The following is a 24141-nucleotide window of genomic DNA, read 5'->3' on the forward strand; positions in this document are numbered from 1 at the left end:
AAAGTACAGGCTCACTTAACAGAATAGGAGATAACAGACGCCTGTGACACACACACACACACACACACACACACACACACTCTAAATCTGGATCTGAATTCAAGTAAAAAAGGTGACTTTAGTTCCGTAAATCCAGCGAGGATCCGGTCGTCAGGCGGGATGTGAACCTGTGACCTGTGCTTCTCCTCTAAATGATGAGAACCAGAATGCTTTGGATAAACGGAGCCAAATCCCCCGGGTGTACGTTATTTAAACACGCCTTCGAATATCTGAACAAACGCCATTTTTATGCTTTATATATATGATTTTTTTCCCGTGGGACAAAATGTGGTGCTAATATGAACTTTCTTTTTTGCATTTACATTTACTGACTTTTTAAAAGTCTGTATCATTAAAGTAATTAATAGGAGCATCGCTCATTCTCCCTCTCTCTCTCTCTCTCTCCCCCTCCCTCTCTCTCTCTCTATCACGTCATTTTACAAAGAAATAGCCCGCTGCTGGAAACGTTAAAGATTATTGGAAATAAAAACACATTTTAAAGTGCCAGCGCCGCCTCAACGTTAGCCAAAAAGACCCGAACTTTCCAACATCGTTAATTTAATCGCGATGTCACAAACGCCCCGCCCAGTATTTTATTTAACTTTCACCTCGTTGAAGGGAAGCAGTCGGTTGCATTAAAATAAATACAAATAAAAAACCTTTTGCTCATTTTTCTCGTCATGCAGATCGTTTCGGTTCTATTTGCTCGTTTTGAGCTTTCTGCCTCCAAGATCGATGCCCCTCTTCTCACGTCGGCCAGTTAGCTTAGCTTAGCATAAACACTGGAAACAGAGGGGGCAGCTAGCCTAGCTTTAGCCAACCCAACAGAATTAGCTTCACTACTTGGCACGTTTCACGTTGTTTTAATCCAAGAATTTGAGGTTATGTGCCGGACTACTTCTTGCCAAAATTGTCCCACGTAAAAAAACACAAGTAATCGTTCTTTTTTTTTTAAATATATATTTCCACAGTTTACAGCGCACCGAGTAACACAATCTGGACGAGTCAAAGCAGAATTTGTCTGCGTGACGAGAAACGACGTGACCGCCAGTATCCGATGGTTTCAACGCGTGAACGCGGCTCCAGCAGTGATCGCTCTGAGCGGCGTGGGCGTTGGATGCTTCCAGCAGCTGGATGGACAGTTTATCTCCCTCCATCCATCCTTCTCTCCCTCCCTCACTCCCTCACTCCCTCCCTCACCTCCTCCTCTCTCTGTGCTGAAGAGCACAAACACCAGCACTGCTGCCCACATCTCTGTCCTCCAGCTCTCTGCTTCATGTTACCACACTGAAGGGTTTCGACCTCACGACACACACACACACACACACACACACACACACACACACACACACACACACACACACACACACACACACACACACACACACACACACACACACACACAATTACTGCCCAGCTCTCACGACCAACAAGTCATTCCACATCCTCACCTCGGCTGCCGAAACACACAGCAAGCAGCCAATCGTTTTTTCCTTATTTTGTCTTTTTTATTTTATTTTTTTAAACATTTTTGATTTCCGCTCCCCTTCCTCTTCCGACTCTTTTTTTTTCGGGTTCCCTCTCTATTTTGCCTCCTCCTCTTCCTCCTCCTCCTCTTCGCGCCAGGTAGATATTTCCTTTATTTCTCAGGAAGTATTTGATAGATCACTTTGAGGAAATGTATCCGCCAGCAGCTCCCGTCGCCACAGCAGCACAACGACTAGATCATCTCTCCCCGACAGTCGCACCAAAATTATAAAAACAACAAAATGGTATCAATCCTTCAAAAAACTCCAAGTGGCTCTTTTTCCATTTTCACCAAAAAGCTTTTCTTTTCCTTTTTTTTTTTTTTTTTTAGAAATGCAAATATTATCCTCCAATGTTTGGAGCAGCACCTGGAAGAGAGAGACCATCTTTGTCTTTTTTGTTGCTTGGTGGGTTCTTTGTAGTCGTATTATTTTGTCAGAGATGGGGGTTCAGAACCCAGAGGAGAACGAGGACCCCTGCTCTTGGTTTAAAGAGCAGCAACTTCTCAAGAGGAGTGTGGGGTGTTTTTATAGCCGACGGACAGACAGCTCGACACTTATTCACTTGACTGACGGTCCTACTTTTAACTTTGTTTTTGTTTACTTTTTTTTTTGGACAAGCGGAAGGGATGAGAGGTCAACCGAGAGCCAAAATGTGAATCTCTCTCTGCCCCTTGACAAAAGTGTTGTATAGACTCTCATTATTCAAAACCTCTCCTTTTGTTTTGTTTTGTTTTTTTTGTTTTTTGTTGTTGTTGTTGTTGTTGTCGTCAGACAGCATGGAATAATGACACTTGAAAAGTGGCGCTGAAAAAGTAAATAATGACATAACCATGAATAAAGGATTGTAAAATATTAATAAAAGAAGTACTTTTCAGAAAACTGCACTTGTGTGGAGGTTTTGTGACTCTTTTGCATTTAAAGGTTTTTAACCTGCATTCTCTCTCCTGACCACCAGGGGGCGACTCCTCTGGTTGTATAGAAGTCAATGCTTCATGTGTTGAAGCTGCATTCTCTCTCCTGACCACCAGGGGGCGACTCCTCTGGTTGTATAGAAGTATATGCTTCATGTGTTAAAGCTGCATTCTCTCTCCTGACCACAAGGGGGTGACTCCTCTGGTTGTATAGAAGTCTATGCTTCATGTGTTAAAGCTACATTCTCTCTCCTGACCACCAGGGGCGACTCCTCTGGTTGTATAGAAGTCTATGCTTCATGTGTTAAAGCTGCATTCTCTCTCCTGACCACCAGGGGGTGACTCCTTTGGTTGTATAGAAGTCTATGCTTCATGTGTTAAAGCTGCATTATCTCTCCTGACCACCAGGGGGTGACTCCTCTGGTTGTATAGAAGTCTATGCTTCATGTGTTGAAGCTGCATTCTCTCTCCTGACCACCAGGGGCGACTCCTCTGGTTGTATAGAAGTCTATGCTTCATGTGTTAAAGCTGCATTCTCTCTCCTGACCACCAGGGGGCGACTCCTCTGGTTGTATAGAAGTCTATGCTTCATGTGTTAAAGCTGCATTCTCTCTCCTGACCACCAGGGGGCGACTCCTCTGGTTGTATAGAAGTCTATGCTTCATTTGTTAAAGCTGCATTCTCTCTCCTGACCACCAGGGGCGACTCCTCTGGTTGTATAGAAGTCTATGCTTCATGTGTTAAAGCTGCATTCTCTCTCCTGACCACCAGGGGCGACTCCTCTGGTTGTATAGAAGTCTATGCTTCATGTGTTAAAGCTGCATTCTCTCTCCTGACCACCAGGGGGCGACTCCTCTGGTTGTATAGAAGTCTATGCTTCATGTGTTAAAGCTGCATTCTCTCTCCTGACCACCAGGGGGCGACTCCTCTGGTTGTATAGAAGTATATATAAATGACTCTACTTCTTTTTTATATTTTAACGTTTTCTACAATATACGATAAGACAGTAAACGCCCCTCGTAGTTTTGAAGTTTAATTAAAGAATTCCTGAGTGATAAGTGATTCATTATGAATCAACATGAATTACTCATTAGCTAATACTAATAACTATATTATTCAAACAAGGTATTCAAAGCCGTATAACTAAATAAAAGTGGTTAAAAATACTTAATTGCATTTAAAATCCCTCTATAGTAGTTTTTTTCAGCAAAATGTACTTTAAGTATCATTATGTCCACAAAACGTGCTAATTTGCAGCCGTTTCATTGTTTTCAATGAATCCAGAAAACTTCAGACGTCAAATAAATGTAGTAATGAGTAAAAGTACAATATGAAGTAGCAGTACATTTCTGTTGCTGAGCAGAAATCCTACTTCCTCTTATTTAAACGTGAGCCACATTCCTCCAGGCGAAATCTTTCTTGATATACATTTAATTCACATTTATTTAAATATTATACAGCTTAAGAGGTTATTTTTTTAGTGTGTGTGAAATGATATCCTTTTGTCGTATTCTTTTCCATATTTGTGCTCTTTAGTTTGTGACATTTGTTTGATACAGATAGAAAATGAACATTAAAACATGTCATGAAATATTCACCAACGCAGCACTAAATAAAATAATAACCAGTTATGAGCTGTACTTGCACCTGCTACAATATGTACATATACAGTAAAAGTACTGTTATGATTTATTGATACGCTCATTAAAAGCCCATTTTGAACACCGGCTGCTTTTACTTTTCATCGTTCATGCACTCGTTTCTGGATTAAATGTATTCTATCGCTTTAGTCGAAGCACTATATGCAGAATGTTCAAAATCACATTAAAAGTTTGACACGTACTTTGAATTTGAACACCTTTTTAATCATTTATTATTATTAATAAGTCAAGCGGGACACAGAGCAAGCGCACAAAATTAAACGTAAGACACAAGAAACAAAGAAATACTTGAAGGATAAAATAAAAAACAAAATAATGGACATTTAGTAGCTTAATATATAAAATATTACCTTTACGGTCATGTTAAAAGAAGAAAAACTTGACATTTTGGGATGTTCCTGCCTTGAAAAATTGCGAAAAACTGATTTATCAATTATCCAAATAGTGTCTGATTGATTTTCTGTCGATTGTATTATTGATTAATCATCGAATTATTGCCGAATCCAACTGAGAAGTCTGGACGTCTTTGTGCCTCTTAGTTTGAATTATTCTCAAGTACATAATAATAATACTCTTTACTTTAACATGCCAGTTTAATAACATAGGCAGCATATTAATATAAAAAAAGGGTTTACAAAACTCTATAATAAAGTGCAGATGTGTTTCATCAGGTTGAAATATACATTAAAAGTCTTAATTGACATTTAAAATATCCTTTTATCTGCTACAATGTAGCATGTTTGAAACTATCATTTTGTTTTATATTAATAAATGTAATAATGATCATAATAATCATAATAAACATTTTACTCCACCACTCAGTCACACCTTCACACCTCTGGTGTTTTATTTCCCAGAATGCATTGCAGCTTCCTGTGTGGCCCCCTGGGGCCTCGCTTGTTTACTCCTCGCGCCGCAGATGGAGACGCCGCCGCCATATGCTCCCGTTTTCGCCGGCCTTCCTTTTCGTGGATGGCTGGCTGCACGTATGACCTCATCGTAACGCGACTTAGCCGGGTCACCGGCTGCAGATGTTTCCGCTTCTTTTTTTAATTATTATTTGAAGTGTGTGTGTGTGTGTGTGTGTGTGTGTGTGTGTGTGTGTGTGTGTGTGTGTGTGTGTGTGTGTGTGTGTACAGTAGGCGCACAGCTGTCATCATGAACCGATACTCGAAGCTTTGAAGTCTGAGCTGTCCAGGTTTTTAGGAACACCTACGTTTCCCATAATGCAACATGTTTGTTATCATATACATATGTGTGTTTGTAACCTTTGTGAGGTCACTGTTGCGTCACCAGCGTTGTGTTTGAGATCAGACGAGTCGTTCTCTCCACGATGCGTAAACTGACCTTAATTTGTCAGAGTGATGGAGAGCCTCTAATCGGCTGCGGGGCTTTTTTATTTTATTTTTTTTAAATCCGAGCCGTTCATTAAAAAGCACATTTCTCCTCGAGGCTTCTCGAATTCTCGAGCGAACGTTGAAGGATTATTTATACACACGTTCATGATCCCCAGAGGATGAATCCCTCCGACCTTTTCCATGACTGTCGGCGCTCGTTTTACCTCAAGGCGACGACTTCGATGGGTCAAAATGTTTCATTCCTTTAACGCTTTTAGTTTTTTTCATGACCTCAAACAAAAAAAACTGTTGACTCAGCGGTTCTTGGCGTTCGGAGCGATGGATGCACGTGGTGGTGGAGGCTAATAAAGCATCTAGATCGCCGTCAGACGATCTTTTAGCAGCGATTAGGAGTTAAAAGTGGCTAAAATTGTTTAGTAAATATGTTTTTTAGTTGTGAGAAGTGAAGTTTCCGTCTATTTTTAGTTCTCGAGGAAAACGTGAACGTATAAAAAGCAACAGGATGAACTCAAACCTGAGTTTTGGATTCTCACATTTGACATTTTTTGTAATACAGATTTGTGTGTGTGTGTGTGTGTGTGTGTGTGTGTGTGTGTGTGTGTGTGTGTGTGTGTGTGTGTGTGTGTGTGTGTGTGTGTGTGTGTGTGTGACGCACTCTCTGCTGGCCAGAGGACACTTTGACTCATCCCAGTCTGTTGACTGTACTGAGGTCTGGCAGGTCCACCACTGAGAGCTGCATCACACACACACACACACACACACACACACACACACACACACACACACAGCCCCTCCATCCTGCCCCGGAGGAAGTGATGTAAAGGCTGAACATAATGAGAAGGAAAACAAAAGCCTCGTTTTTTCTTTCCTTCTTCTTCACAAAACATGTATTTTGTCCTCGGACATTAAACACTCACACGTTCTAAAAATAAATCTCCATTTTCCGGAGCGTTCCTCCCGTGCTTGTACCTTATATTGCGTGCTGGAGGACGCCATCTTTGCTCTGACCTACATTCTTCCGCCTTGACGCTCATCCGTTCATACATGTTACTATAGAGACGAGGTGCTGAAGCTGGAAAAAGCCCTGAGAAAGTTTTCCTCTCCACAAAACGCTCCAGAATCCTGGAGGCTTGAACGCAGCTTCACGGGAGGAGAAGAGCCAGTGTCTAAATTAGATGGAAGGCTGAACTGTTTTATTGAGTTCCCTTCTGGTGGAACGGTTACATTGTATCTGTCTGAGGCTTTTATTTTGAAAGGGTGAGAACGGAAGGAGTGGATCTGGGCCTTCGTCGAGGTTCAAAGGACCAAAAGTTTGTCGACGAAGAGGAAGATAGCGGTGCCATCTGGAACCGAAAGTGGTTCTTTAGAGGAGAACCAAAGAGAACCTTTCAGACCGAGGTTCTTTAAAGAGACAGTATCTCAAACGCTTCTTTAAAAAAGAAAAACATTCAGAGGAACTTCAAAGAACCGGAAAAGGTTCCTCAAAAAGCCATTTCTGCTTCTTACAGGTGTTACAGGTGTTACAGGTGTTACTGGTGTTACTGGTGTTACTGGTGTTACTGGTGTTACAGGTGTCAGGTGTTACTGGTGTTACTGGTGTTACAGGTGTTACTGGTGTCAGGTGTTACAGGTGTTACTGGTGTCAGGTGTTACAGGTGTTACAGGTGTTACTGGTGTTACAGGTGTTACAGGTGTTACAGGTGTTACAGGTGTTACAGGTGTTACTGGTGTTACAGGTGTTACAGGTGTTACTGGTGTTACAGGTGTTACAGGTGTTACTGGTGTTACTGGTGTTACAGGTGTTACTGGTGTTACTGGTGTTACAGGTGTCAGGTGTTACTGGTGTTACTGGTGTTACAGGTGTTACTGGTGTCAGGTGTTACAGGTGTTACTGGTGTCAGGTGTTACAGGTGTCAGGTGTTACTGGTGTTACTGGTGTTACTGGTGTTACTGGTGTCAGGTGTTACAGGTGTTACTGGTGTCAGGTGTTACTGGTGCTACTGGTGTTACAGGTGTTACTGGTGTTACTGGTGTTACTGGTGTCTGGTGTTACTGGTGTTACAGGTGTTACTGGTGTTACTGGTGTTACTGGTGTCAGGTGTTACTGGTGTCAGGTGTTACTGGTGCTACTGGTGTTACAGGTGTTACTGGTGTTGCTGGTGTCAGGTGTTACTGGTGTTACTGGTGTTACTGGTGTTACAGGTGTTACTGGTGTTACAGGTGTTACTGGTGTCAGGTGTTACAGGTGTTACAGGTGTCAGGTGTTACAGGTGTTACTGGTGTTACAGGTGTTACTTGCGTCAGGTGTTACAGGTGTTACTGGTGTTACTGGTGTCAGGTGTTACTGGTGTTACTGGTGTCAGGTGTTACAGGTGTTACTGGTGTTACAGGTGTTACTGGTGTTACTGGTGTCAGGTGTTACAGGTGTTACAGGTGTTACTGGTGTTACTGGTGTTACTGGTGTCAGGTGTTACAGGTGTTACTGGTGTTACTGGTGTTACAGGTGTTACTGGTGTTACTGGTGTCAGGTGTTACTGGTGTTACAGGTGTTACTGGTGTTACAGGTGTTACAGGTGTTACTGGTGTCAGGTGTTACAGGTGTTACTGGTGTCAGGTGTTACTGGTGTTACTGGTGTCAGGTGTTACTGGTGTTACTGGTGTTACTGGTGTCAGGTGTTACTGGTGTTACTGGTGTTACAGGTGTTACTGGTGTCAGGTGTTACAGGTGTTACTGGTGTTACTGGTGTTACAGGTGTTACTGTTACTGGTGTTACAGTTACTAGTGTTACTGGTGTTACAGGTGTTCCTGGTGTCAGGTGTCAGGTGGTCACTCGGCCGTGTTGCCGGGTGCTTGAGACCTGAGCGCCTCACCTTCCTCGCCTCATCGTCCCTCCTCATCCTCTGCTGCCGGGTCCTCAGGGGATCATTAAAGGTTCATTTCTTCCAGCAGCCTCACATCAGCTGCTCTGTGAATCATCTCTTCCTCCTCCACACGCTCTCATTCTGCTGTTTCTTTTTCCTTCCATTTTCTGTTGTTGCATTTTCATCCACAGCTTCTTCTACAGCTTCTTTGCTGATGATTTATAAAGCGTGGCTCACGTATTGTCTATAAACAGACACATGACCTCGAGGCTGAATAATGTGTTACTAATGCTTATTATTATTATTATTATTATTATTAGTTTGTATATTTTCTCCAATTGTCACCCGAACCAAAAGAAAACACGAGATCTTTGGGGTGAATTGTATTTTTGTTTTTTAGATGTTCAGTTCCTGAACCACAAACAGGCTCTTGTTGTTGTTTATGATCAGAGCCGCTGCATGTTTCCACAGTGTTCAACTTTTTACAGGCGATCTGAGGTCAAGAAAGAGACCGAGGTCGACTGAACCCTGTAAAGACTTTATAGCTTAGCCTCTTTTATCGTCTCTTTGCTGTCATTTGTGTCTCTTTGTGGTTGTTTAGTTTCTCTTTGTTGTTGTTTATCGTCTCTTTGCTGTCATGTTGTGCCTTTGTGATTGTTTACTATCTCTTTGTGGTTGTTTAGTCTCTTTGTGGTTGTTTAGTGTCTCTTTGTGGTTGTTTAGTCTCTTTGTGGTCATTTTGTGGTCATTTTGTGTCTCTTTGTGGTTGTTTAGTCTCTTTGTGGTTGTTTAGTGTCTCTTTGTGGTTGTTTAGTGTCTCTTTGTGGTTGTTTAGTGTCTCTTTGTTGTCGTTTGTATCTCTTTGTGGTTGTTTAGTCTCCTTGTGGTCATTTTGTGTCTCTTTGTGGTTGTTTTGCCTGTCCTTTTTGTCATTTAGTGTCTCTTTGTGGTCATTGAGTGTCTCTTTGTTGTCGTTTGTATCTCTTTGTGGTTGTTTAGTCTCCTTGTGGTTATGTTGTGTCTCTTTGTGGTTGTTTAGTGTCTCTTTGTGGTTGTTTAGTGTCTTTTTGTGGTTGTTTAGTGTCTCTTTGTGGTTGTTTAGTGTCTCTTTGTGGTTGTTTAATGTCTCCTTGTGGTCATTTAGTGTCTCTTTGTGGTTGTTTAGTGTCTCTTTGTGATTGTTTAATGTCTCCTTGTGGTCATTTTGTGTCTCTTTGTGGTCATTTAGTGTCTCTTTGTTGTCGTTTGTGTCTCTTTGTGGTCATTTAGTGTCTCTTTACATACACTATTGTTTATTTGCTAATAACTCTTTTTAGGAATTGGGGATCGAGGAGGAACAACATCTGGAAATGAGAAAGACCCAATGTCTCTATTTGTTCTATTTTGTGTTTCTATGTTTTTACTTTGTGTTTCTTTGTTCTTACTTTGTCTCTATGTGTTCTACTTTGTGTTTCTTTATTGTTACTTTGTCTCTATTTGTTCTTACTTTGTGTTTCTTTGAGGTTACTCTGTGTCTCTTTATACTTTGTACTGTAATTTCAGCACCTTTGGTTGAAAAGAATTATTTTCCCGGTATTGGTGTTCTATTATCTTCTGGCAGTAAAATGACACAAAAACTAAATGTTTTTAAATTCAAGGTTTCATCTGTTTCAGTCTCTCTGTGGTTTTCTCTTTGTTTCGATCATCATTCATGACCCATGTTGACACCTGAAACCAAACCTGCCTGTGCTTTATCTTTACATGACTTTTAAAAATCAAATCTTCTCTTAAGCACTACACACACACACACACACACACACACACACACACACACACACACACACTGAAACCCCCTCATTTTTAATTCAGTGTTCTGCACAGCATTGATCTCCTGCTGTGCATTGATTGCACGTTTAGTGAAGGTATCGATCTATTGCTCTGTGAAGCTCTTCTTATGAAAATAACACCTGCAGGGACCGTCTGACTTCACCTTCTGCTATAATCTGTCCCGCGCTCTCGCTGATATGTGCACAATATTGAGAGATATATGTATGAAAGCATTAGTTGTCTTTAGTGAGGGAACAGCTGGCAAACAGTTGGGTAGAAGTGAGCCAACTCCTCTGGCTATTCCTGCAGAGCCCGACGTGTAGCTTCTCCATCTGCGATTCCTCCGCAGCGTTCCTACTGAATTCAGGTCAGCGCCGCTCGTTCCACCGAAAACCTTCACACTCGGACTGAAATATTCATCTGCATGGGAAACGGACGATAATTTGAAGGATCCAAACTGCCGGGGTTAGAGAGCGGCGGACCTGCAGAGCGTAACGCAGGTCAGAGTTCACTTTAAAACATATTTTCAGGCGGAAAATGTATAATTGCACATGCACACGTGCTGACATTTGTTCAAGGGCGCGTGTTTTAGAAGGTTTGTAGTGTATTATGTTGAAATCATGTGATTTTTATGGCAGACATCCCAAGTATTCAGACCCTCTAAAACAGGACAACGTGTGCCCACCGTGATGACCTTTCTTGGGGAACAACCACGGAGGTCATGTCCTTAACATTTTAGGGTTTTGCAACTTCTTAGTCATTAAAATGAGGCGTGGAAATTAAATGTTTGGGGCGGGCGGGTTGCTGTGATTGTAAGGAAATTAGTCAATTCATAACATGAACAGAGTCTAGTGTACTTCAACATCAACTTCTTGCATGGATGTGCATTTAAAAAATAATGTAATCATTTTCAAAAAAGAAAAGAATCGTCAAAAGATGATTACATAATATACTTAAATAGATATTCTACTACTAAGAGGAACTCGGGGACACATTGTGTCTGTACATGAAGACTTCATTTGCATAAATATGAATAAATATGAATAAATAAGACGCTAAAAGGGAATCCAATTTCACGTTAGCCCGAGAGGAACCTTTCTCATATTATAAAGACGGGCGGACCAGGTCTCTACTGAAGCCTCGGTCACAATGCAGCACAAAGGAAGCAGAATCGAGTATTGAGATGAAGACAACGTATGATTAATCATAATTCATATCAGAGGTTGTTTTTTCATGGAGATCTACGCTCAACCTCCGTGCTTCCCTCCTTCTTTCTGCAGGGTGAGGATGAGGATGATGAGGGGCAGTACCAATTTTATTGCCTTGGAGTAAAAGCCAGAGCTCCAGGCAGAGCGCTTTAGAGGCTTGCATATTGTAGTTTCCTCTCTCTCCTATTCCTCTCCTCTCTCCTCTCTCCTCTCCTCTCTCCTCTCTCTTCTCTCCTCTCTCCTCTCTCCTCTCCTCTCTCCTCTCTCCTCTCTCCTCTCTCTCCTATTCCTCTCCTCTCTCCTCTCTCCTATTCCTCTCCTCTCTCCTCTCTCCTCTCTCCTCTCCTCTCTCCTCTCTCCTCTCTTCTCTCCTCTCTTTTCTCTCCTCTCTCCTCTCTCCTCTCTTTCTCTCCTCTCTCCTCTCTCTCCTCTCTCCCCTCTCTCCTCTCCTCTCCTCTCCTCTCTCCTCTCTCCTCTCTTCTCTCCTCTCTTTTCTCTCCTCTCTCCTCTCTTTTCTCTCCTCTCTCCTCTCTCCTCTCCTCTCATCTCCTCTCTCCTCTCTCCTCTCTCTCTTCTCTCCTCTCTCCTCTCCTCTCTCCTCTCTCTCTTCTGCTCTCTCCTCTCCCTCTCCTCTCTCCTCTCTCCTCTCTTTTCTCTCCTCTCTCCTCTCTCCTCTCTCCTCTCCTCTCTCCTCTCTCCTCTCTCCTCTCCTCTCTCCTCTCTTTTCTCTCCTCTCTCCTCTCCTCTCATCTCCTCTCTCCTCTCTCCTCTCTCTCTTCTCTCTTCTCTCCTCTCTCCTCTCTCCTCTCCTCTCTCTCCTCTGCTCTCTCCTCTCCCTCTCCTCTCTCCTCGCTCCTCTTCTCTCTCCTTTCTCCTCCCTCCTCTCTCTCCTCTCTCCTCTCTCCTCTCTCCTCTCTCCTCTCTCCTTTCTCCTCTCCTCTCTCCTCTCTCTCTCCTCTCTCCTCCCTCCTCTTTCTCTCCTCTCTCATCTCCTCTCTCCTCTCTCTCTCCTCTCTCCTCCCTCCTCTCTCTCTCCTCTCTCATCTCCTCTCTCCTCCCTCCTCTCTCCTCTCTCCTCTCTCTCCTCTCCTCTCTCCTCTCTCCTCTCCTCTCTCCTCTCTCTCTCCTCTTTCCCTCTCTCCTCTCCTCTCTCCTCTCTCCTCTCCTCTCTCCTCTCCTCTCTCCTCTCTCCTCTCCTTTCTCCTCTCTCTCTCCTCTCTCATCTCCTCTCTCCTCTCTCCTCTCCTTTCTCCTCTCTCTCTCCTCTCTCCTCTCCTCTCTCCTCTCTCCTCTCCTCTCTCTCTCTCTCCTCTCTCCTCTCTCTCTCCTCTCTCCTCTCCTCTCTCCTCTCCTCTCTCCTCTCCTCTCTCCTCTCTCCTCTCTCCTCTCTCCTCTCTCTCCTCTCTCCTCTCATCTCTCCTCTCTCCTCTCTCCTCTCCTCTCTCCTCTCTCCTCTCCTCTCTCCTCTCTCCTCTCTCCTCTCCTCTCTCCTCTCTTCTCTCCTCTCTCCTCTCTCTCTCCTCTCTCCTCTCTCCTCTCCTCTCTCCTCTCTCCTCTCCTCTCTCCTCTCTCTCTCCTCTCTCTTCTCTCTCATCTCCTCTCTCCTCTCTCTCCTCTCCTCTCTCCTCTCCTCTCTCCTCTCTCCTCTCCTCTCTCCTCTCTCCTCTCCTCTCTCCTCTCTCTCTCCTCTCTCTTCTCTCTCATCTCCTCTCTCCTCTCTCTCCTCTCCTCTCTCCTCTCTCTCTCCTCTCTCCTCTGCTCTCTCCTCTCTCTCTCCTCTCTCCTCTCCTGTGTCCTCTCTCTCTCCTCTCTCCTCTCTCCTCTCCTCTCTCCTCTCTCTCTCCTCTCTCCTCTGCTCTCTCCTCTCCTGTGTCCTCTCTCATCTCCTCTCTCCTCTCCTCTCTCCTCTCTCTCTCCTCTCTCCTCTCTCCTCTCCTCTCTCCTCTCTCTCCTCTCTCCTCTGCTCTCTCCTCCCCTGGGACCAAGACCAGAGGAACAAGCCTCTGCTAATTTCCTATCAAAAATAAATACAACTTAATAATTAACACGATAGATGTGCAGGCTGCGGTTGTCAAGGTAACTGATGACACCGCATTATCACTTGGTGCTTCTTCGTCCTCCACCCTCCCTCTTTCCTCTTCCCTTCTTCCTCCCTCTTTCCTCTTCCCTTCTTCCTCCCTCCTTCCTCCCATTCATCAAGCAGCCATTGAGCAGCTCCAGGGGGAGGAGGGGGAACCCATCTAAACCCATATTAAACTCATATTTATTCACAGGAGAGAGTTCACACACCTTATTAGTCTGGTATTAATCGTGGAAAAGTCAATTACCATAATAGGATGATTACACGTTACAATGGGGAAATCACCAGTTATTGTAAACCGTATACTTTTATGGCTTTATTCTCTTCTCGGGGCTCAGTCCACCCAAATGATACGATACAAAAAAAACAACGCAATTTCCTCATCTGCCTCGGCTCTCTGGTGGTGTGTTGTGAGATGAGAGGCTTGTGAAGCAGCAACATGTCTTTCTAGAGAGCAGTGTCCACATTAATCCACCGAAGAAAGAAAGTAGTTCCATTACAATTTGGTCCCGGATGCGGAAAAAACGCTGTTAAATGTTTGAAATGTAATTGAATCCCCCATTTATATCTCATGTAGCCTATTGTTGAGCCTAACTGTGCGTTTTTTTGCCTTTTAAAAGGGTAAATAGTATATTTTGGTAATAATAAAAGGTACAATTTGTGTAAGCGATCGAACGCGAACAAATACTGTTAGCTGTTAGCTAAACAGCTGACGACGGACACGCTTTTTTTTTTAGGTATAAAAGAGTATATCAGGGAAAAAATTTAAATAATAATAATACATACGAGCAAAAGTAAACCCACTTCGTATCGTAGCTAAACATCCAAATGTAGCAAGTGTAATGGAAGCAAAGATGGATTTGTGTTATTAATAAGTAGTAATAATAATAATAATAATAACAGATGGGTTCAGACATACAATTATAAGCGTATAGATCCTCAGATAACAATGATCCTTGTTCGATGCGCGCATTAATATGGACATGAACTGTCAACAGGTGCTCGTTGTGCTCGTCCAATCAGAGCGCATGAGCGTCCCTCCTCCTCCTCCCGCTCCAGGATTGGTCCATCCTTCCCCCCCCCCCCAGTATACTTGAGGAATGCTCGCCTCGGTCTCGCGCCATGTTGCCCAATCGATGACTCGGCCCGCGGACCCGCGAGAAGAGCAGCTCGCGTCGGAGAGGCGGAGGCAGCGACAGCAGCGCGGTGCGGTGCGGTGCGGTGCGGTGCGCGGAGCGTTCGAGCAGCACACACTTTCCCACCGCGACGATTCAACTGGCACAACGTCACTGGACTGGGAAGATAAAGACATATATATATATTGTGTGTGGTTTTTATACGCTTTTCTCTTTGTGTTGTTTTTATTTTTTTAATTGCACTGGAGAGAGAGAGAGGAGAGAAAGGAGAGAGGAGAGAGAGGAGAGAGAGGAGAGAGAGAAGAGAGAGAGAAAGAGAGAGAGAGGAGAGAGAGAGAGAGAGAGAGAGAGGAGAGAGAGGAGAGAGAGGAGAGAGAGGGAGGAAAACGGCGCGCGCGAGGCTCCACTGCGGCTAAATCCATTATTCCTCTTCGAGACCCGGGAATTACAATGAAACATGTAGGTGACACGTTTTCTCTCACAATCCAGGAATCACGATAGCGAAGACGAGGAAGAGGAAAGCAGGTAAACAAAACAAACACACACACACACACACACACACACACACACACACACACAGGGAGAGAGACGCACGCATCGGGAGTGATATGCTTTTAACCGTGCGTAACTTCAAAGATGTCACATTTGTTTCAGGAGGAAAAGAGTCATGTTAACATCACAACATCCTCAGTCGACAATTGTTCTTTTTTTGTTGTTGTTGTTGTTTTTTCTTATCCATGACGGATTGAATGTGAACTTAAAGGCGTCAATGAAGCCACATTGTCGCTGCCAGGGCGCATGTGTGGCACTGCAATGTTTGCGCTTTATTGTTGAGCCTCCATTGATTTATTAAGGGGGGGCTGTTATCTACAACGCATATTTAAATGTTTACTTCAAGTCATACGAGAAACCCCAAAAAGAGGGAACATGGTGCCGCATCTGGAGCATCAGCATCCTCTCCGTGGAGCTCCTGCGTAAAAAGCATTAACAGGTCTCTTTTTTTTATTATTTTTTTATTTTTCCCGTCGGTGTTGTTGCTGCAGTGTGTGTTTTTTTTAATGTTTTTTTAAACGAGTGCGAACAGGTTTCTTCTTGAGGCTGCTGTCTCATCTCAGTATACGTGCAACACAGTAACGCCTCGGCATAATGCAACACAACACTCCCATTTTGTGTCTCGCTCTGGGGCCCTGAATGCAGCAGCAGCGTCCATACGTGCACCTAGCAGCTTAAAACAATGCATGTGTGTGTGTGTGTGTGTGTGTGTGTGTGTGTGTGTGTGTGTGTGTGTGTGTGTGTGTGTGTGTGTGTGTGTGTGTGTGTGTGTGTGCATGCATGCGTGTGTTGCCACATTATTAGAGTCATGATGTAAAAAGACAGCGCGCGCACACACACACACACACACACACACTCTCTCTCACACACGCATGGCTGCCTCCTGAATGCTAATGGCTCATGTTAATGCAGAGAAACACTGCAAACTAACTGCTCCCCTCTGCACCGCCTCAGGGGGCTCACAGGTGCTCAGCCTTACTTACTGAGCGTGTGTGTGTGTGTGTGTGTGTACATGTGTGTGTGTGCATGCATGTGTGTGGGTGTTTGTGGATGATATCACCGTGCATATGCTTGCAGGGCCATGTGTGGTAGAGGATGTGTGTGTGTTTGTGTTTTTTTGTGTAGAGCTGCTGCACATCTAACACACCTACCTGTCTACCGGTGTATCTAAAGTCAGGGTGCAGTAGTCCATCGTTGACATAGCAAAAAGTGACGAATTACATGTGAAATCCAGCCCCGAAAAACACTTAAAACCTGTAGAGGTTGTGTGATAAAACAACCAGCAGTCCTAAACTCAAAGATGATAAGAATAAGGATTATTTTCATTCGTGTTTTTTCGGAGGAACGCATAAATTAAATCCTTTGAATCGCTTAGAATCTGTGGAAAAAAAGAAGAAGTTCCCTCTCCAACCCCTCTGGGTGCCGTTGAAATGCATTCTGGGACATGGAGAGTATGCACCTTTCGTTGGCGGCAAAAAGCAGCGTTGAGTTGTTCGGTAAGATCTCGGCAAAGTATCCGCACACACTCAGGTGTGTGTGTTGGGGTGACCCCTCGGTTTGAAGTTACGGTCCCTTGTTGTGCGATGAGTGACTTCCCTGAAGGTTCCCGGGGGCCCCCGGTGTGCTCATCATCATCTTCATCCTCATCTTCATCCCCGATGTGGCGGAGGAGGCGGATCGTCTGCCGCTCCGCCGTCCATCACGGTTGTTTGATGAGTCAGCGGTGATTAATCCGATCGGTGGTGGTCCGGCCTTTCAGTGCACCCGAGAGAACGAGCTGGAAAATGGGCCGCGTACGTAGACGGAACGGCCTTGAGTGAACCACACACACACACACACACACACACACACACACACACACACACGCACGCCACCCTCCCCGGATGTCGGGGGATTTTACCGCCGGAGAGTCTCAGGTCTTCACGTCATCACCGGGGACGTGGGTACAAACTGACTGTATACACACACACACACAAACGCACACAAACACACACAAACACACACATTCAACCTTCAGGAACAATCGCATTCGTACTGCTATAGTGACTCCTTTTTCCTGGAACTCCCCCACTGCATCGCTGGCGTGCACCGTCAGTTATTCCGCTAACTGTAAAAGCCTTTTTTTTTTGTCTCATTGCCAAAAGGCGTCTTTTTTTTTTTAATGAAACGTTTGACCGGTGACCCCGACGGGATCTCGATGCCGGAAGCTATCCGGAGTCTAACATTCGTTGTGATCGACTCATGCTGAGAGTGTGACCTTTCCAATCCTCCCAGTAACCTGCCTGTAAACGCTTGTACTGGCAAACCGCGAGTATGAAGTGTTTAATCCCGTATTACAGGTACATTTTGTAGTAATATCTTAATTACACACACACACACACACAGTGACTTTTATCTTGGTACCTTCCCACTATCACACATTCTCTGCCTTCTTTCCCAGGAGGACTCTTGGCAGGAGTCTCCGTTGTCACAAACGGTCGCTTTGTTGACTTCGTTTGATTTTTTTTTTTTGCTCTCTTGGTCGATTCCCGGCGTTTGCCAGTGCTCCTCGTCTTCAAACCCAAAAGCCGGTTAGTCATCGTTCTCGGGGCCCTCGGCAAAAAAAAAGAGGCTCCTCTCCGGCCTGACACCTTCCGGCTGTGAGGGAGGTGCCGCTCCGTCGCTTTGACCTCCTCCGGGGACGACGGCGCCCCGCCGCTGCGTGTTTTTAATTCACGCCTCCCGAAGCTGTCGGCGAGAAAACAAATCACACCGCTGCTTCCGCGGGAGAGGGAATAATTATCGCCCGGATCAGATTGACTAATTATACAGTTGATAATCGTTCTTGTTTTGTTTTTTTGTTTGAAAGAAATATATTCAGAGCGGTTTCGCAGGCCGGCGAGCAGCAAGCGAAGGCATACGTGTGATGTCTGGCGTCGTCATTCCCCGCGGCTGTCACTCTCCGCTTCACAGTTATGATGCGAGCATACGGCGCGGTGAGCGGATGATGCGGTCCGTAACCTTTAGGTGTCACGCGGCCGGCGGTTCAACCCCCAGTCGCTGCCGCATCTAGACCTTCCGACTGCTGAAGGCAGCGCGTTGCTACCGTCTGCTTTGTTTTTGCACATTTGTGTTCGCTTCCATCGACCGAGTTTCGTTTTCTTGCAGTGTGCAGGCCAGAAGGGAGCTGATCAGGTTTGGGGGGTAGGGAGGTCTGGCCCTGACTCGACCGCATCTTCACCGAGTCCACTACGAAAGAGTCCGCATGTCGAGGCTCAGATCTTGTGTTAAATGGCTGAAAAAGCATCAAAAAGCTTCAACGCCTCTTTTCCAATCTGTTTATTTTTACCCTAAATTATGTCTTTTTTTACCCTAGATGATGTCTTTTTGTTGTTGTGAAAGCCATCATTATAAACCAGGGTTGTTTCAGGGGGCCGCCGTCTCGATCACACGTGCACGCACATGTGCACGTGTACTGTGTGTGTGGTTCGTGTGCTAAGCTGTGGCCAACTTGCTCCGTGGATAGTCGGTGTTGAAGTTTGTCGCGTGACATAGGTACAAATATACTGAAAAACTATTTGATTCTACTGTCAAAAGTAGATCTCAAGCAAATACAAAAATTATTAAGCATAGACTTCTATACAACCAGAGGAGTCACCCCCTGGTGGTCAGGAGAGAGAATGCAGCTTTAACACATGAAGCATAGACTTCTATACAACCAGTGTAGTCACCCTCTGGTGGTCAGGAGAGAGCATGCCGCTTTAACACGGGAAGCATATACTTCTATACAATCAGAGGAGTCGCCCCCTGGTGGTCAGGAGAGAGAATGTAGCTTTAACACATGAAGCATAGACTTCTATACAAACAGAGGAGTCGCCCCCTGGTGGTCAGGAGATAGAATGCAGCTTTAACACATGAAGCATAGACTTCTATACAACCAGAGGAGTCACCCCCTGGTGGTCAGGAGAGAGAATGCAGCTTTAACACATGAAGCATAGACTTCTATACAAACAGAGGAGTCGCCCCCTGGTGGTCAGGAGATAGAATGCAGCTTTAACACATGAAGCATAGACTTCTATACAACCAGAGGAGTCACCCCCTGGTGGTCAGGAGAGAGAATGCAGCTTTAACACATGAAGCATAGACTTCTATACAAACAGAGGAGTCGCCCCCTGGTGGTCAGGAGATAGAATGCAGCTTTAACACATGAAGCATAGACTTCTATACAACCAGAGGAGTCACCCCCTGGTGGTCAGGAGAGAGAATGCAGCTTTAACACATGAAGCATAGACTTCTATACAACCAGTGGAGTCACCCCCTGGTGGTCAGGAGAGAGAAAGCTGCATTCTCTGTACTGACGGGAAAAACACTCTGAATTTAGGGCACGAAGTTTGGGAAAACCTGAGCATTAAACAAAAGATCATATGCCGTTGCATCATGGGAAATGGTCAAATTGGGATCCAGGGATTGAAAGTCCGGCTCTCTGACTCTGCCGCATTGATGTCGATCGTTTTATTTTAATATTCGTCTCTAGTTGTACTGTAAGGTTGTGTTTTGAGTGGTATCGGTGTGTAATAAAGGCAAATAATCTGCATTAAATTCCATATTGCAATTTACTTAATACTGTTAATACTATTTAATAGTGAAATCCTGGTCAGATTGTATTCAGCTCTTCAGCTCCTCCTTCAGATGCATCGTTCCCAGGTGGAAGTTCGCCGTGCACTCACTGTGAAATGAACCCTGTTATTACACGACAGCGGGGCGTCGTGGCGTGACCGGGTCACCGCTTGCAGCCTGGATTATATACCGTGACCCCGGTACTTTAAAATAAAAAAATAAGTGATACCTCTTTGTGCAGATGCACTCTGGGTCACACCTTTAAAACACTGACGCCGCCTCCCCTGATGTTAGATAACGGCTCCCGGTGGAGTCTGCGCGTGGCGGGATGTTGCGCAACAGCAGGCCAGTCGGCGTGAACTCGCTTGACGCTCGCACCTGTCGCTGGTTTCCACGCTCGTGGCTGCAGGTGATGTAACGGCTGAATGTTCTCTGCTGCCGAGGGAGTGCGGAGGGGGGTCAAGAGAGTTTTAGGATGCTCGCAGCAGGAATCGCAACCCACGACGGAGAGGCCTTTTGGAGTCTGAGTCATGAGCATCGGAGCTTATAGTCGGGCGTTCCCAAACTCTGATCTGCATCCAACGCAGCTTAAAAAGAAAAGAGAGCCGGACCCCTGAGGGTCACTGACTTTGGACGAGGCAGGAATTCCTATTTTTCCTGTTTTCTGTCCCGTCTCATGTGAACATGTGTTTTTTTTTGGGTTGTTCTTTTTACGTGGCATCCGCGGGTGATCATTAATTATCTTATTAGCTTGAAAGTGTTGTTTTATGTCATGCTGCAGTCATTAGAAATCTAATTAGATTCTTGCAGAAAGGGATCAGAAGTGCAATAAACAAAACATCCTCTTTCCTCGCCGTGTTCTGTCAATTTCTCTTGTTGCCGTGGAGAATTATTTTTTAAATAGTCGATTAATCGGGCGACTATGGCTCAGCAATCAATCAGGGGATCGGCGGTTTGAATGGGTGAAGGGGTTAGTTAACGGGGAATGAATGGGTTAGTTAACAGGGAAAGAATGGGTTAGTTAACGGGGAATGAATGGGTTAGTTAACAGGGAATGAATGGGTTAGTTAACAGGGAATGAATGGGTTAGTTAACGGGGAATGAATGGGTTAGTTAACAGGGAATGAATGGGTTAGTTAACGGGGAATGAATGGGTTAGTTAACGGGGAATGAATGGGTTAGTTAACGGGGAATGAATGGGTTAGTTAAAGGGGAATGAATGGGTTAGTTAACGGGGAATGAATGGGTGTGTATGGCTTGTGGCGTTTGAACGGTCCATTTACCATTTAATCATTTTGAGAAATTCATCAAGCAAATATTCCAACAAATATGTGCAGCTGCTCGTATTTAAACATCAGTAAATATCTGAGAGCTTTCGGCTCAAAGGGTTTATCGACTAAATCATTTCTGTTCGTGTGAAGTGGAGAAATAAAAATATATTTTTGGTATCGTATTTTAAGTGGTACTTGTGCACAGTATACTGTGGTTTTTGGCAGAGTTGGAACGGTTTGTTTTATCGGCAGGTAATGAATCTGCAATTATTATGATAATCAACTTATTATTATTGGCCCAAAAAGAAATGTAATACATTATTGAAATCTGAACATTATTTGGTTTTGGATTGTTGGTCAGAAAGATGTTTTAAAAAAGGAAACCAAACTGAGTTGCTGAGCAAATTATTTGCGGAAGTTTTATGAGGAAAAAAACAAAACTTGTTCCAGTTAATTAAATGTGAGGATTTTCCGTCTTTCTTTTGTTTTTCATATCAACAATTGGGCTTCAACATCCCTCCTTCCTGCTGTACTTGTATTGTTACTCAGAAATCAGACCGTTTTTTATTGCCGTGGGTTTTATTTGGCCTCTAAAATCTGGAGTTTTATTTATCTGCAAGGTCCATTCAAGGACCACCACCACGATTGTGCGTTTTTGTGAAGGCTTAATAATATGTTCCCTTGAACTCTGCGGCAAACGCCCGGTTACTCAACTCCGTGCCGAAATAAATCGTTGCCACATTATGCCGGCGTTGTTCTGGTCCAAGAGTTAATGGAAGCCCGGGCTCTTCTGTAATCCTCCTCACTCCGCGCTATCGCCCCGAAAAACTAGGCTGCATTAATGGATTTTTATTTTGAAACCAGTTTCATGCCACCGCCACCAACATGCATCACTGTGTCACGCACAAGGGCAGTGCACTGACCTTTATGGGCAGAGTTCACAGCCGCTTCGCCCCCAGTCCATGTTAGAATACAGAGCCATGCTGCCGTCGCTGCTGCTGCATGCCCTTATGCACTGGCACATTTCCCAGCATGCTTCAGAGAGGGAGGGGCGGGGGATAGAGATGAGAGACGGGTTGAGAATGGGGTTAAAGAAGAGGAAGCGCTCTGCTTGCAGTATACTACTACTGGGAGTAGTATATGTATGGCGTACTGCATGGAGATGTACAGGACGTGTATTAGTACTGGGCTGGTATGTGGTTGGAATCAATATTCATATTTTTTTCTGTATCAATACATAACACAAAATGACACATGTATACATAATCACGTATACAGTAATCAATTTCTTTCAGGGCTGCAAGTAGCTAGCAATGTGTTTTCCCCATTATTGATGAACCTGTCAGTTACTCTTATTTTTACTTGATGAATTGTTTGGTCCATAAATTATCAGATAAAACTTTTTTTTCTACTAATACATTTGGAGTTTGGAATAATTTAAAATGAAGAAAAGAGTGAAATAGTTGCATTTGAGGAGGTGGAAACGCTGAATGTTTGCTTGATAAATGATTAAAGCAACAAAGTATTATTTATTTTTTATCACAATTTGCTTGGAATTACGAAATAAACAACGGAACTTTGTAAAAAATGATACCATGGCATGATAATGTCATCACAACAAGAACATGGCGCTTGAACGCATCACCGGTACTTGCAGTATTGTAGAAAAACAAGGAAAACTACATTTTGGCATTGACTTGGTCCCGAAGGAGCAGTTCTTGTGACATCCCGACTTTAAGGCCGAGAGAAGCAACATGTACCCTTAAGTAGTACCACTAATACTCGCTGATGAAGTACACAGTACTGTCTGTTTGTTGTACTCCAGAGGTTCTACACATCTTCTCTGACTATCTGACCATTTAAATGTACATCACTACGTTATGATGACTAAAGACAACAGGAGACCTTTTCTAATATCTCTATTTACTCTGTGTGTGTATTTATATAATAGTATAGTATAAATATACTTGTATTTGTATACAATTGGCTAAGAGTCAGAAAACATTAATACTGAGGTTGTGAGATTTTCCCCGACAGCGACGTTCTGCTGGTCGCCTCCCATTCCTGACGCTACGAGGCTTCATTCAGTAAACAGAGCACACACACACACACACACACACACACACACACACACACACACACACACACACACACACACACACACACACACACACATCTGCGGTCTCCCTTTCCGCTATCCTTCTGTCAGTTGAGTCCATATGGCAGCTGTCATGTCTCCCGCTCTTTTTTTTTTTTTTTACAAATTCAGATCACGGCTGCTCCCATCTCATCTGTCAGCTGATGTTTTTTTATATATGTGTGTGTGTGTGTGTGTGTGACAGGAACTCGTGTATGTGCTTTACGTCCTTCAGCGAAAGCAGAATTCCAGGTTTAATCGGGCATTAAGGAATCTGTACTGAAAGCTGCTGCAGGCCACAGTGTTACATAAAGGTGGACGTAAACATGTCGGGCGTCCTTAAATAAATACTTTGCGTTTTTCTCGACGCAGGAAGCGATCCAGCTAAACGCCTAAAACATGAACTCCACCCGTTTGGTTTTTCTGTGGCGTGAAAACGTCACCAAAAAGTCTCGTAGTTCAACGTGTCCAAGTCAAAAGGTGTCTCATCACAGGCTTTTTATGCTAACCTTTAAGTAGACCCGTGAAGCAATACAACAGCGTGTGTGTGTGTGTGTGTGTGTGTGTATAGAATGTTACGTATTAGCCAATTAGGGGTTCTGCTTTTAAATAAAGGTTTAACTGTCCTGTTTCATTCCGGATGAAACTCCAAATGTGAAATGTTGCTTTCACACAAGGACGATGCTTTAAAAGAGCGATGAAACTGGTCGCCATTCATTTGGAAATGGACCTGATATGATGTCACATGACTGTTTGTTTGATTGAATCAAACATTTCTAAATCTAACGCACCCTTAACGTTGTGTTCTCGTCTTCCAGCGCGGGAACCGGTGAGAGGAGGAAGCTCTAAAAAGTGGGCGTGGCCTCGGACCCGTCTTCCAAACCCATGGGGGTTTTCCGGAGGCCTTTGTCGGCCGCCCCGGGAGCCGAGTCGCCTCACTGAGGCCACGGACCGCCTCTTTCTTTTTATTGAGGACTGTTTTTTGTTCGGAGCGA

Source organism: Taurulus bubalis, assembly GCF_910589615.1.
Source record: "Taurulus bubalis genome assembly, chromosome: 16".
NCBI classification, from domain to species: domain Eukaryota; kingdom Metazoa; phylum Chordata; class Actinopteri; order Perciformes; family Cottidae; genus Taurulus; species Taurulus bubalis.